This window comes from Chlamydotis macqueenii, chromosome Z, assembly GCF_036417535.1.
Source record: "Chlamydotis macqueenii isolate bChlMac1 chromosome Z, bChlMac1.mat, whole genome shotgun sequence".
Lineage (NCBI taxonomy): Eukaryota > Metazoa > Chordata > Aves > Otidiformes > Otididae > Chlamydotis > Chlamydotis macqueenii.
Genome location: NC_141593.1, coordinates 30,247,165 through 30,260,518, shown reverse-complemented (window position 1 = coordinate 30,260,518; position 13,354 = coordinate 30,247,165). Strand labels below are relative to the sequence as shown.

Below are 13,354 nucleotides of genomic sequence, written 5' to 3'. Positions count from 1 at the left end.
AATGTGATTGCATTGCAGATTTGGGACCTGAGTATGGCACTGCCAAATCGGGTGGGCCAGAATTATTTCCTTTGGTCTGTGCAAGAGGAATTAGTTTTAGAATATCTAAAGGTCTACAGGGCAAATATCTGCAGAGAGAATCCAAATGTATCTACGGCATTCAGAAAGTGTCATGAAGAAAGAAAGAGGATAGTGTTGATTTAAGAACCTCAACATTGAAGACAGTGTGTTTTGAGCAGTGAAACAGTTTTTGAAATCAATATACAGAAGACAGACATTTAATATTTGTTGAAACACTAGGATTAGGAATGTGGAATAAATATAAATAATAATACAAATCTATTGATACAGTTTGCTGAGTATTTCCTGAGTGGAGCCAGATCTTTCTGTACTTGTATTTACTGGGTCTTAAAACATTTTGAATATTGCCTAGAACTGTAGATTGCCTCAGCTAGAATTTTGTCCACTTAATCCATGTAGAGTATACTTCCAAAGGTAGTCAGCAGTGAAGATGTTATGTTCTAAATCAAAACCAAAATTAATAGAAGAAATGAGTCCTCCTGCTCTGGGAAGGCTGTTAAGTTATTATAACTACCTAAATTTTCTCAATGCAAAAATAAATTAGTTATTAAGGGTCATACAACAAGTCGTGGGAGAAGAGGAAATAAAATACAAAGCTTATTATCACTCAGTGGTGTTGATAAACTGCAAGGTCATTATTTTCTCCTTGTCATTGGTTATGCATGCAAATTTCAGTGAAAGTGGTGGATTTTTTTTCCCCAATTTCCTATTATATTTATTGATACTCTACAATATACATAATCTGGTAGTAAATTTGTTGAAACTCTTTACCTTTTGTATAGCTTCTTGAGACATTGAGATTTCAGGCATTTCATGCAACCTATTTCCATGTAGTCTATTATTTTAGCAAGCCTGTTAAATCCCACTCCCAAAAATTTGTCTATGCAGAAGAATGAATGAAACTGGATTTCTTACAAATTTACAAATTTATGTCTCTGTATTTAAAAATCCTGTGTGACTGGGCATGTAGTCGCAAGTGTTATGAACAGTCCAAAGTTTATTAATGTACTCATTAACTCATCAGTGTTAATGTGCTGACTATCTAACTGAGAGAACAATCAGAATAAGTTGCTAAAGTCTTTCTTACAGTAGTAATGTTAATGTATGTCTTTTCAGGCATATTGTAGCAATATTACATTTTGAGATTGGTACTACCTTATCATTTTGAATTTGATGTTATTAAATTGGTAGAAGAAATCAGAAGAGTAACAACAGCAGAACATCGGCGCAATTTTTTTTTTAGGCTAAAAGATATGTCTTTCATTCAGGAACATGGAAATTGTTCAAATTTAGTTTCTTATTAAAGTACTGGACATGCCTAAACATTTCATTTCAAGCTCAGAAAAATTTTCATTTTATGTTGAAATACAAAAAGTAAGCAAGTTTTGCATGTTATCTATTTTTCCTAGAATCTGCTTTCAGATTTTTCTTTCTTCTCTTCTCTGTTGCTCACTTTGTAAATTTCTCCCTTCCACTCTTTCCTTTGCTTCTCAAAGAAACGTTGAGAAATGTCATATGTACATTCTTCCAGTCAAAGCTCTAATTTGTGCAGAAAAGTTAGCAGATTTTTAAGCTGAAAAGGTAATTAAAATATAATTCAAGAGATGTTATTTTTAAGGATAAAACATAGGTCATTGCTGAAAGGATTGTGAAGCACCAAAGGTTAACGTCAAGGCCTAATCTAAATGCAGATTATTTTATTTATGTAATCAGATATTCTGATAGGACTACCTGTATGAAGAAGGTGTAGTGGCAATAATTTAAATGCATAATGCCATTACACTCTTTTTCCAAGAAAAAGTCTCTACTTTTCTGTTTGTATTCTCCAGGAAAGATAGTTTAGCAAAGCTCAAATCAAAGTAAGTTGAATTTAGCAATATTTTGTTATAAAGTGCCATGTTCCATGATCCTTGCTTGAGTTACATTTTCCCAGAGACAGCAATTTTGTTACTTTCCATGTGAGATTTGGTAGAGGAAAGCAGCTAAATCAGAGGTAAAGCTGGATGCAAAAAGAAATAATAAATACAAAAGCCCCATCCTCTTTGTAAATGCTTTTCATAATATGTGTTCAAATATTGACTTGGTTTATTTAAAATAACTTGTCTGAAGATTTTTCTATGGTGGTTGAAATACTTGATGCAGGTAGATGCTTTTTCATTTACAGACTGTTGTATTTTAAGACTGTGTGTTTTCAATCCATTTCCACAGAAGTTGAGTAATACCACAATCCAACTGGTATCTCCGCATGACTTGCCCTAATTTGCAGAGGTGATCTAGAAAAACCGGTTTCTTTAATGAAAAAAAGTGCAGGCTTAAACCCTAGGATTCTGCACTGGTGAGGCTGTAATATGTGGTCTAATGATAGTAAGGAGAGCACACATTTTTATTTGAAGTTGGATTAGTGCAGGCAAACAGGTGCTAATCAGATCACAATAAAATAGCACCAGAGGGTGTTTGGAGCTTTATGCCTCTATGTTTTCAAAACATCACAGAAACTTTAGTAGTTGATTCAGTAACACCACATAAAAGCTTAACATGTAAGTGCAATCCTATATGTTTTAATCTCTTTTTATACCAGCACCAAAGGGCATATCTTTAAGATATTTTGTGAAGTTTTGGCAGGTACTGTTAATGCTGCTATTGCAAACAGAAATCTTGAATGTCAGGAAGAATGTGACTGTGTAAAGTAAATCTATGTCTAAATATACTAACATAACCAGTTAGCACAGCAAAAACAAGTTAATTAAAAAAAAAAAACAAACAGAATGCAATGTGATCTTGCTTTTCTTAAAGTAGAATACCTACCTAATTTTTGCTCAATGTTCCAAAATTAAAAAATAAAATTTAAAGAAAAATAAATATATATCTAAGGTAATGACTTTCCCATTGATTGGTTTACTTCCCCTCTGTATCTTGTGAACCTTCCTATTGCTTTTGCCTGACGCCTCACAAGGGCTCATTTTTTAATCCTGGCAGTGAGTAGGTTGCCGATGACTGCCTATCCGTTTTCACGGTGGGAGAAAAAAATCACCCCAGTACATATGCAGAAATCTCTCAAAGGAGATTGAAAAATACTAAAAGCTTACTTATCCCTTCCCTCTCCTTCCCCTGAGAACAACTCAGGATCTTTCCTAACTTCCCTGGACAGCTGAAAGCTCCAGAGAGGATGAGATAGTAAAGGTATTTTAGTATGACAAGTATTTTAATATCACAAATATTCTAAACTTTTTCTGCTTTACTTACATGTCTTTAACGAGCAGCTATTAGGTTGCTATTATATATTAGACTGTCCTGGGTATAACCGATATACAAAAACAATGTAACACTGTTTCCTCTCCAGCTGTTAGCTGTAGGTCACTATATATGTTAAGACAACTTTTTTTTTTTTTTTTCAGTCTTTGTTCACAAATAAAAAGCAGAAGGAGAAGGATAAGGCTGTGGTTAGATTATCTTCTTAAAAAAATGCATAGCTGGTGACCCTGCTCAGGATGTTTAGTTCCTCTTAATATAAAAATACAGCAATAAGTAAATGTCCATGTTTTTCATTGCATTCCATATGTATTGATAGTCTTAGTTACTATGACCTTGCAGTGAGAGTAACTGGCTGGGAGTAATTTCATTTCTACACATACCTTTTCTCTTGGGAGTTATTTCATTTCTGCATGTACCTTACACAAAATACAGCAAAGCTTGCAGAGTTTGGTACCTTGGGAGCTTGATCTCTGTTAAAGGAACTGGAACGGTGTTCTCTTCACTTAGAAATTTTTGGATGGTTGTTCTGTCTTCATTTAGTAGTTGGAATTGTAGAATGTGTTGGAAAATGAGAAAGAGTCTAGAAGAAAGGTTGGTAAATGCTAGCTGGCAGAAACAGAGACTGAAGTCCCACCAGAATGCTGATGCTCATTGGTATAGCAAGACATTACTTGATAATCACTTGTGTAGTTAGTGGCATCACAGAGGAACACTAGTTGGGACTTGCCTTCATATTCTTACCATAAAAACTTTCAAGGTTGTGAAAATTTAGATTCAAAAATCTTCCCAGTTGAAGACCCTGGCTGTTTTATGCTGAACATACAAGAGCTTTCACTTAATTACTGTGCTATGCTCATGCAATTTTACAGACAAAAAGCAGAGTCTCCATCTGTATGGTGACAGAGCCAGCGATGAATGAGTAATGTTGGAATTTTTTTTCTCTGTTTCAAATTTGTCATTAGTTAGGATCATCTTGATTGCAAAAATGCTAGTGACCTTCCCCAAGTGATCACTCTTTAACTTAAGGGCAGTCTGGGTCTTACTAGCTTAGGTCTCTAATTTGTTTCCTTCTGAGAGTAGCGACATGACAAGGTTTACCATACAGGAGTTAACATGACAGTGTCCAGGGTAGGGTACCTTGATATTTTTAGTTTGAATAGGAAAATACTATGCTATATCATCTAGAAATCCACCCTGAGGTATGATCCATTTTCAAGTTTTGTTTTAAGTTAGAAAACAGTTCCACACAGCAAATCAACCTTTCCTAAAATCTGAACTGAAGTTGCTGTATGTACACTATGTGCTTCCATTGTTTATAAGCATAAAAACTCAGTAAGTAGCAATGGAATCATTTAAAAATTCAAAAGCATACAAGTAACAAATAATAGCAGTGTTTCTTCATGCAGGTTCAAACAATGGAATATACCTGCTTGTGGTCTTTTTTATTAAATCTGTCCTATGTATATAAAACCATCTTTAGTTGTAACTTAGCCTCTGAATCAGGGGATTATAACCCCACTGCTGTGACTTGGGGCTAGATTGTCTTTTGAAATCCTAAAAAGCTGCTATGGCTGCATAGGGTAAGATTTTGTTTCTGGTAGAAGTCAGAAATCTGTAAAGGAACCTACTGAATGCTATTACTAGATAGAATCAGTGGTCTATCTAGGCCAGTGTCCTGTCTCTGACAATTGCAAATGTCAGAACTTTCAGGGGAAAGTGTAAAATTCCAGTGTCAACAATATTTCAGTAAAGTTTCCTCCCCAGCAGCAAGCGGTTTGTGACTAGTTTAGTCCTACTTCATGAGGATTTCAATTCTGTCCTCCCCCCGTTATTCTGTTACCTAATTAGAGAAACTGGTGGATATTTACTGTTTATATTCATGATTGTACACACATTTTAAAGAACAAAACCAGACAGTCTTATCTTTGACTTCTTTCTTTATCTAAGTATTATTCTCTGACAAGTAGTTTCACACATCATGTTAGAGGATATCTATTTACTGTTACTGTAAACATGTGTCTCTTCATTTCACTAAATGTCTTTGGGTAAAGGGAGAAAAAAAGAACATTCTTTAATGCTGGGTTTTTTTTTTTTTTACATGTCTACAACTTTTCCTTGTGTTCATCCATTGCAGCAAACTAGAACAGCAAAATACCCTAAACTACTTTACTTGACCTGCAATCCTCACACCCCTAGTCTTTTTGCTGGCTGTTTCTGCTCCCTCATTTGTGATGTACCCCTTTTTTCTGTAGTCTTAGTAACAGTAACTGTTCCCCAGTTTTTTGTTTTGGTTTGGTTTTGTTTTGGTTTGGTTTGGTTTGTTGTTTTTTTTTTTAAAAAAAAAGGTAAGGCAGCGAAAATAGTTCCAGAATTATGCCACATTTTCTTGCTAACTTCTCCAGTGGAGGTACCAAGGCCTGACTTGGATTCGTCCAACAAATGGTTTTGGTTGAGCCAGTCTCCTGGAGACTGGTGATTTTTCACTCAGTGAAATAACTTGCCCCTTATTAAAATGTAATAATTTTCTGCAAGATATTTTTAATAGAAGCAATGCCTTTTCCATGTGTTATCTCAAATTACAAATATGTTGGTGCTGATAATTATTTCCATATATATATTATCATGTCCTACAAGGCCTGTAATTTCCTTTGACCTAAGCTGCAGTTTGATACATTATTTGATCAGCGTTCTTAGTGAGTCATTTTATCCATATGTATTTAGTTAATTGGTTATTTTTCTCTCCACCCATGTTTATATATAATATACTCTACAAAGGAAAAGGAAATCTGACTGCTTGCAGCTGAATCTAGTAAAAGAGCAATTAGGTTCTATCAGAGCAAGCAGCTGTCCGTAATGAATTCTGAATTAAAATTATGAGTGAAGAAAAGAATCCAGCCATCTGCAGGAAATGTGAAAATATTTTTATAACTCAATAGCTGAATTCTGGAAAGGGGTATCTCTGAGATTTCCCAGCTGTACCTACAGTAACTTCCAGAATATCCATGGACACATAGTATACTGAAACACATTGCATCAACTTGGCTACCCGGCATGTTTGGCTAACTTTGAACAGGCTATATTTTCATCTAAAGTAATCAGCATGAAAGCCTTTTAAATCATCTTCCTGTGCCTCTAGAAGTAAAATGCGGCATTAAAAATAGTCCTGTTATCTTTTCATGGCGGCTTTCCAATCAGTATTCTGCCCTGAATATTGCTCCTTCTTCATTTTTCATACTTTTACAGACTTACTTCAGGGTCTCATCACTTATCAGATTTTGTCAATGACTGCTGCTCCAAATGAATCCTGCATTTTGCAGCCTATATTTTTTTGTTATCTAAATTTTAAAATAGTTTTTAATTATTTAAAAATTACTGGAATACCATACAAGCTCACTTTACAGCTACTTTTAAACTTCTACACCAAAACCTCCATTATTTTTTTGTAACTTGTCCACAGTATTTACTCATCAAGTTCAAAATTCTGCAAATAAGAGAGACATTAGTGTCCAACCTCTAAATGACAAATTGTGATTAAGAAATGTAAAATGCTTAGCAGTATTAACAACTCATAACCTGATTTTCTACTACATTACAGGAAATTCATGCTGATATAAAGGTTAAGGAAAAGAAACATCAGAATTAGTACTAGTAACCAAGCTCCTCAGCTGTTGGTGGAGTATTGTCAGAGATATTGAAAAGGGTGTTTATTCTTCTCACCACTTGGTTTAAGGAAACAGAGGCCTAGCAAGAGCCTTGATATGAGCCCATCAGAGAAGCCTCATAGTTTTTTCTTCTCTGTTTTCTGCTATCTGACCTCTCACTGCATTATTACCATATTGCAACTGTCAATTTGAACCAAATCTAAGGTGGCAAGATCACATTTGTCTCATTCTCTGAATATATTCTCTAGATATATCAGTTCTCTGTGGAAAAGGAAGGGACATCTTGAGATGGAGATGCAAAACAGTGGATCTGCTACTAAAGTCCCATCAGCTTCAAGCTTGGGGACTGATTTCTGGTTATTGCCAAGTTTTCAAAGTAGAAAAAAAAAAGACGAAAAAAAAAGGAGGATTTGTAGACAGTGGCCCCATTAATTCAGGGCTTTGAACTGTGGTTGGTACTGAAAAAAAAACCAATGCAGACTGAGGAGACCCAGTACTGTGAGTTCTTTCTTGCTTTGTATATACTAGATGAAATATTATGTCTGGATGACAATCTGAGACCTCATCAATGTTCTGTCAGTCTAAAACCCAAGCATAACAAATGGCAAATGATAGTGTTCTGATTTAAAAAATAGGGATCCTGACAGCAGGCATTGTTAAGAAAAAGAAACAATTGTTGGCTACAATATGTATAAAAACACCTAGAATCAGAAAGGAGTCCAAAAGGACTCTGAAACTAGAAAGCACCTTAGCGTTCAGCAGGTGCTTTCAAGGTCATCCTGTTATCCAGTAGTGCAGAACACATTTCTTCCCACTTTCTTTAATTCATTTTCAGATAGCATCATTTCACCTTCCTATTTCCCACACAGATAGGGTAATAGCTCTTCTACATGTTCCACATGAACATGTAATCAAAGTACAGAAATATTCAAAAGTACAAAAGTACTCCTCAAAATGTTCCACCTTGAGAACGCAAAATAGGTTAAAATGCAAAGAAAGCAAGGAGTAGTTGTAAGCAGCAAGCAGCGTAATTTCTGCTCATCGGCTGCTTTGCTGTGCTGCAATCTTCACTTTTATTTATTGATGATAGAATCACTGTACTTCCTCTCATAAATTACCCAAAAGTATAATTTTCTGTATTTACTACAGCTGTTCATGCATAGATCTGTTTTTTAATTGAAGGTAAGAAGTCACAGTAAGATCAATTTTTAAAATTAACCTCAAAATACATTATTTTTCTGAACTCTATTTCACTAAACTCTGTTTCAGTAAATTTTAGATCTGTTTTTCTTAATGCATAATGACAAGAATGCTTTGTCAAATAATGTAAAATACACACTGAAACTCAACAAATCTCACTGAGAAAATATATTTAGGATACTTAACTCTTTGATACTAAATACAGAATGCAGTCCAGTGAATATGTAAGATTCTATTTAGAGAGACAGGAAAATCAGGACAGGATATCTGAGAACTGGATTAATTTTGAAATAAAAAAAAAATTATAGTAAATCCCTCTGCACAGATAAAACAGTGCAGAGAAATACAGTTTATTGTAATTTATTTCCTTTATATATCTGAGTAATTCAAGAAATCAGGTGATACAGTGATTTACAGTAAGGTGTATATATATATAAATCCTCTATGAAAGGTAGGATTATGGCATGTATTGCTGTATAAAATCAGCAATCAACTCTGAAGGGAAACCAAGATAAGAAAAAGAAGTGGTATGAAATAGGTTGATGAACTTTTCAGTCGTTATATTGTGTAATTTCTGTTATTCCATCTCACAAGCAGAACAATAAGAGATTTTTTTTCACCAACAATTCATAATTTCAGGAAAGAAGCAGACAGAAATACCCTGTGACATTCTGTCAGTTTTAAGGAAGAAAAAGCAAGGATCAGAAATAGTTCTGTCTCTTTTCAATGGCATAGTTCCTAAAAGTATCAGGTACCCAAAGGCAGAAGTGTTGATTGAAAGGAGGAGATCTAGATGATCTGATTAGCAGATAAGGGATTGGAATGCTTGTGCTTTCTTTAAGTATGTGGGACCATGAGATGAAATTTAGGTAGTGTGTTTAAGCTTCTCTCCCAGGACATGTCTAGAATGTTATTTTCTTAGAGTGCTTATTCAAATTCCAGCAGCCTAGTAAAAGGATTTCTGCAGGAGAACTTGTGTTTGTAACTCGTTGCTTCATAACCCTTAATGAATACTTTCCTCTATTGATTTCTTTTTGGCATCTGTGGTAATCTGTAACAATGAGTTCAATAATTTAATTATGTACTACATGAAAAACTGCCTCCTGTTTGTTTTAAATTATCTTTGTCATCATTTCATTTCACGATCCTTTTTCTTGTGTTACAATCAAAAAATGAATAGTCATTTCCTTTTCACCTCCTCCACATAACGTGTGGTTTGTGCCCTTTTTTCATATCCCTTTCTCTTGAGTCTTCTCTACTCCAAGCTGAGTTATCTGACTTGAGTAACCTCCCCTTCACGCATTGTCATCCTCTTCGATGTTTCTTCAACCTTATGATTTCTCTGCCATTCTTGAGATGTGCTGCACTGCTTACTTCACTGCTATCAGACAGTGAAGTTGCTCTTTACATTATGCGCTTCCACAACTACATTCCTGTATTGCTAAAGTTCTGGCTCATGACAAACCTGAATTTAAAGTCTGGTGGGAGGATTTGAACTGCTGTAATGGAATCTCCTTGTTAGAAGTGTCTCCTATAACATTGTTGTTTTATTTTGTTGAACATTAGTAATGCTACTTTTTTTTTTTCCTGTGTGGAAAACTCAGCTTTTAAAGTTATTTTTTAAAACAAAACAATTATTCCCTGTATGTGGGATCTGTTAGAGGAATTTCTTAGAGTTTTTGTTCTGTATGTTTTAATATTTGAGGGTTTCATAGAATCATAGAATAGTTAGGATTGGAAGGGACCTTCAAAGGTCATCTAGTCCAATCCCCTTGCAAGACGCAGGGACAGCTTCAGTTAAATCAGGTTGCTCAGAGCCTCATCCAACCTGGCCTTGAATGTTTCCAGGGATGGGGCATCCACCACCTCTTTGGGAAACCTTTTCCAGTATTCCACCACCCTCAGTGTAAAAAATTTATTCCTTGTATCTAGTCTGAATCTACCTCCCTCTATTTTAAGACCATTACCCTTCATCCTATCACAACAGGCCTTCCTGAAGAGTTTCTCCCCATTTTTCTTAGAATCATAGAATCATAGAATAGTTACAGTTGGAAGGGACCTTCAAAGGTCATCTAGTCCAACCCCCCTGCAAGGACCAGGGACATCTCCAACCAGATCAGGTTGCTCAGAGCCCATCCAACCTGGCCTTGAATGTTTCCAGGTATGGGGCATCCACCACCTCTCTGGGAAACCTGTTCCAGGTAAAAAATTATCTCCTAATATCTAATCTAAATCTACCTCCCTTTATTTTAAAACCATTACCCCTAGTCTTATCACAACAGGCCCTGCTGAACAGTCTCTCCCCACCTTTTCTGTAGGCTCCCTTGAGGTACTGGAAGACTGCTATAAGGTCTCCCCAGAGCCTCCTCTTCTCCAGGCTGAACAGCCCCAACTCTCTCAGCCTGTCCTCATAGGAGAAGTGCTCCAGCCCTCTTATCATCTTCGTGGCCCTCCTCTGGACTTGCTTGAATATTTCCGTATCCTTCTTGTGTTGGGGGCTCCAGAGCTGGACACAGTACTCCAGGTGGGATCTCACGAGAGCAGAGCAGAGGAGAAGAATCACTTCCTGTGACCTGCTGGTCACGGTCCTCTTGACGCAGCCCAGAATGCAGATGGCATTCTGAACTGCAAGCACACATTGCCAGCTCATGTTGAGTTTCTCATCCACCAGCACTCCCAAGTCCTTCTCCTCAGGGCTGCTCTCAATCCATTCTCTGCACAGCCTGTATTTGTGCCTGGGATTGCCCTGACCCATGTGCAGGACTTTGCACTTGTTGAACTTCATCAGTTTCTTATGGGCCCACCTCTCCAGCCTGTCAAGGTCACTCTGGATGGCATCCCTTCCCTCCAGCATGTCAACCACGCCACACAGCTTGGTGTCATTGGCAAACTTACTTAGGGTGCACTCTATCCCACTGTCCATGTCACCGACTAAGATTTTAATCAGGGCTGGTCCCAATACCAGTTCCTGAGGAACACCACTCATCACCAGTCTGCACTTGAACATCGAACTGTTGACACTCGTTGAGTGCGGCCATCCAGCCAATTCCTTATCCATTGAGTGGTCCATCCATCAAACCTGTGCCCTTCCAGTTTAGAGAGAAGGATGTTGTGTGGGACAGTGTCAAATGCTTTCCACAATTCCAGGTAGATGACATTAGTTGGTTGTCCCTTGTCCACCAATGCTGTAGAAGGCCAACAAATTTGTCAGGCACAATTTACCCTTAGTAAAGCCATGTTGACTGTCACCAATCACCTCCTTATATACCATGCGCCTTAGCATGGTTTGCGGTTCCCTCAGGGAACACAGATGCATCTCATCAGGTCCCATGGACTTGTGCACCTTCAGGTTCTTTAGATGGTCCCAGATCTGCTCTTCTGCTACAGTAGGCAGTTCCTCGTTCTCCCAGTCCCTGCTTTTGCCTTCTGCAGCTTGGGTGATGTGGCTAGACCCCTCGCTAGCAAAGACTGAGGCAAAAAAGTTATTGAGTATTTCAGCCTTCTCCATGTCCCAGGTAACCAGATCTCCCATATCCTTCCAGAGAGGGCCCACGTTGTCCCTGGTCTTCCTTTTATCCCCAACATACTTAAAGAAGCTTTTCTTTTTATCCTTGATGTCCCTGGACAGATTTAATTTTGTCAGGGCTTTAGCCTTCCTTACCTGATCCCTGGCTGCTCGGACAACCTCTCTGTAATTTTGCCAGGCTACCTGTCCTTCCTTCCACCCTCTGTAGGCTTCCTTTTTGTTTTTCTGTGGGTCCAGGAGCTCCTTGTTCATACATGCAAGCCTCCTGGTGTTTTTGCCCAACTTCTGTTTGTTTGTTTGTGTTCATGATACAATCTGGTAAGACGGTTTCTTGTGCTTAATCTCTCCACAGCTGAACTCAGGGTTAGATGAAGAACAAATTTACTTCCTGAACATTATTACACTTCTACAATTGCATATTACAAAAACTTGGGCTTAATTTGAGGGCAGTTATATTTGAAGAATTTATGGTAATGATAGAATTCTGAGAATGCACAAACTGAAAGGAAAAATCTTCATAAAGCTCAGTAAAGGAAGAAAAATCTAAGGCTAACTTCTGATTTATGAGCCTCCTATGCTTTTGCCAGATATCTACGAAAACTCTAGGGAGCTCTAGACTGAGCTTTATCTGCTTGTAGTGAAATCTCCTGTTTTCTTATTTTTTTCTTCCCTTGTTCCTTTTAAGAAGCTTTATATTACTTCACTGACAAACATGGTTGCCTCCTTGCATAGAGATGAAGAAAACCCAATGGCTAAAGTTGTGGAGCATTACACCTGAAAATGTGTTGTATACCATACTTGATTTCTGGTATCCATCCATAAATACAGGGAGAAGAAAATAAAGTCATTGTGCACTTGCAGATCAATTCTCAAAGGTCTGTTATAAGACAGTATCAGAATTCCTGAAGCAATGTGGTATCTCTTCTAAAATGAAACTTTTATTTACCTCTTTGCACAAGGTCTTTATGCTATTTCAGTCAAATGTACCCCTTCAAAAGAGTGTTCAATGGTTTCATAAGGGGCCTTTTTGCTGCTTCCTGGACAGAGGGGTGATTTTCAACTATGTTCAAATTTCCTAAGAGGAAAAGGAGAAAATAATGTAAATATTGCCCTTGTCAGAAGTAGTGCAGAATTTCTGTGGGATTTGAATCTAATTAATCATTTGAAATTCCTCAATAAAATCCAAGCATTTTTATGTTTCCCATATCACAAGTAATTTTATGTACTTTCAGTTCATAAATGCAAGCTTCATTCAATCTGAAACTGTAATAGTCAATAAAATTTTCCCCTGTTATGAGTCAAAAATGTCCTAAATGATTTTTGGTCCATATTTTACTGTCTTTGCTTCCAATTAAATGACCTGTGAATACTGGCAATTACGCTGCCTTCCTTTGCCAAATCACTGAAGTATCAGTAAAGGGTCATCATTTAAACAGCTACAAATTAATCACAAAAGCCAACCTTTAACACATCCATACAGTGATTTTAGTGTGGAATGGCCCCCTTATGCCTCTTAATTTTTCTTTTTGTGAATTGCAGCTGTATTGAATCACAGGACATTAAACATGTTTCAGCTCATGGGAACAAGTCAGTCATACTTTTGGAAATTGAAAACAAATGTTGTAATAGGATA

At 36.9% G+C, this 13,354-nt stretch overlaps 1 protein-coding gene across 1 annotated transcript in view; it reads left to right on the top strand.

Moving 5' to 3' along the window:
* The window catches only part of PTPRD (protein tyrosine phosphatase receptor type D), a 371,958-nt gene that overhangs the window by 335,569 nt on the left and 23,035 nt on the right, over positions 1 to 13,354 (top strand). The window lies entirely within an intron of this gene.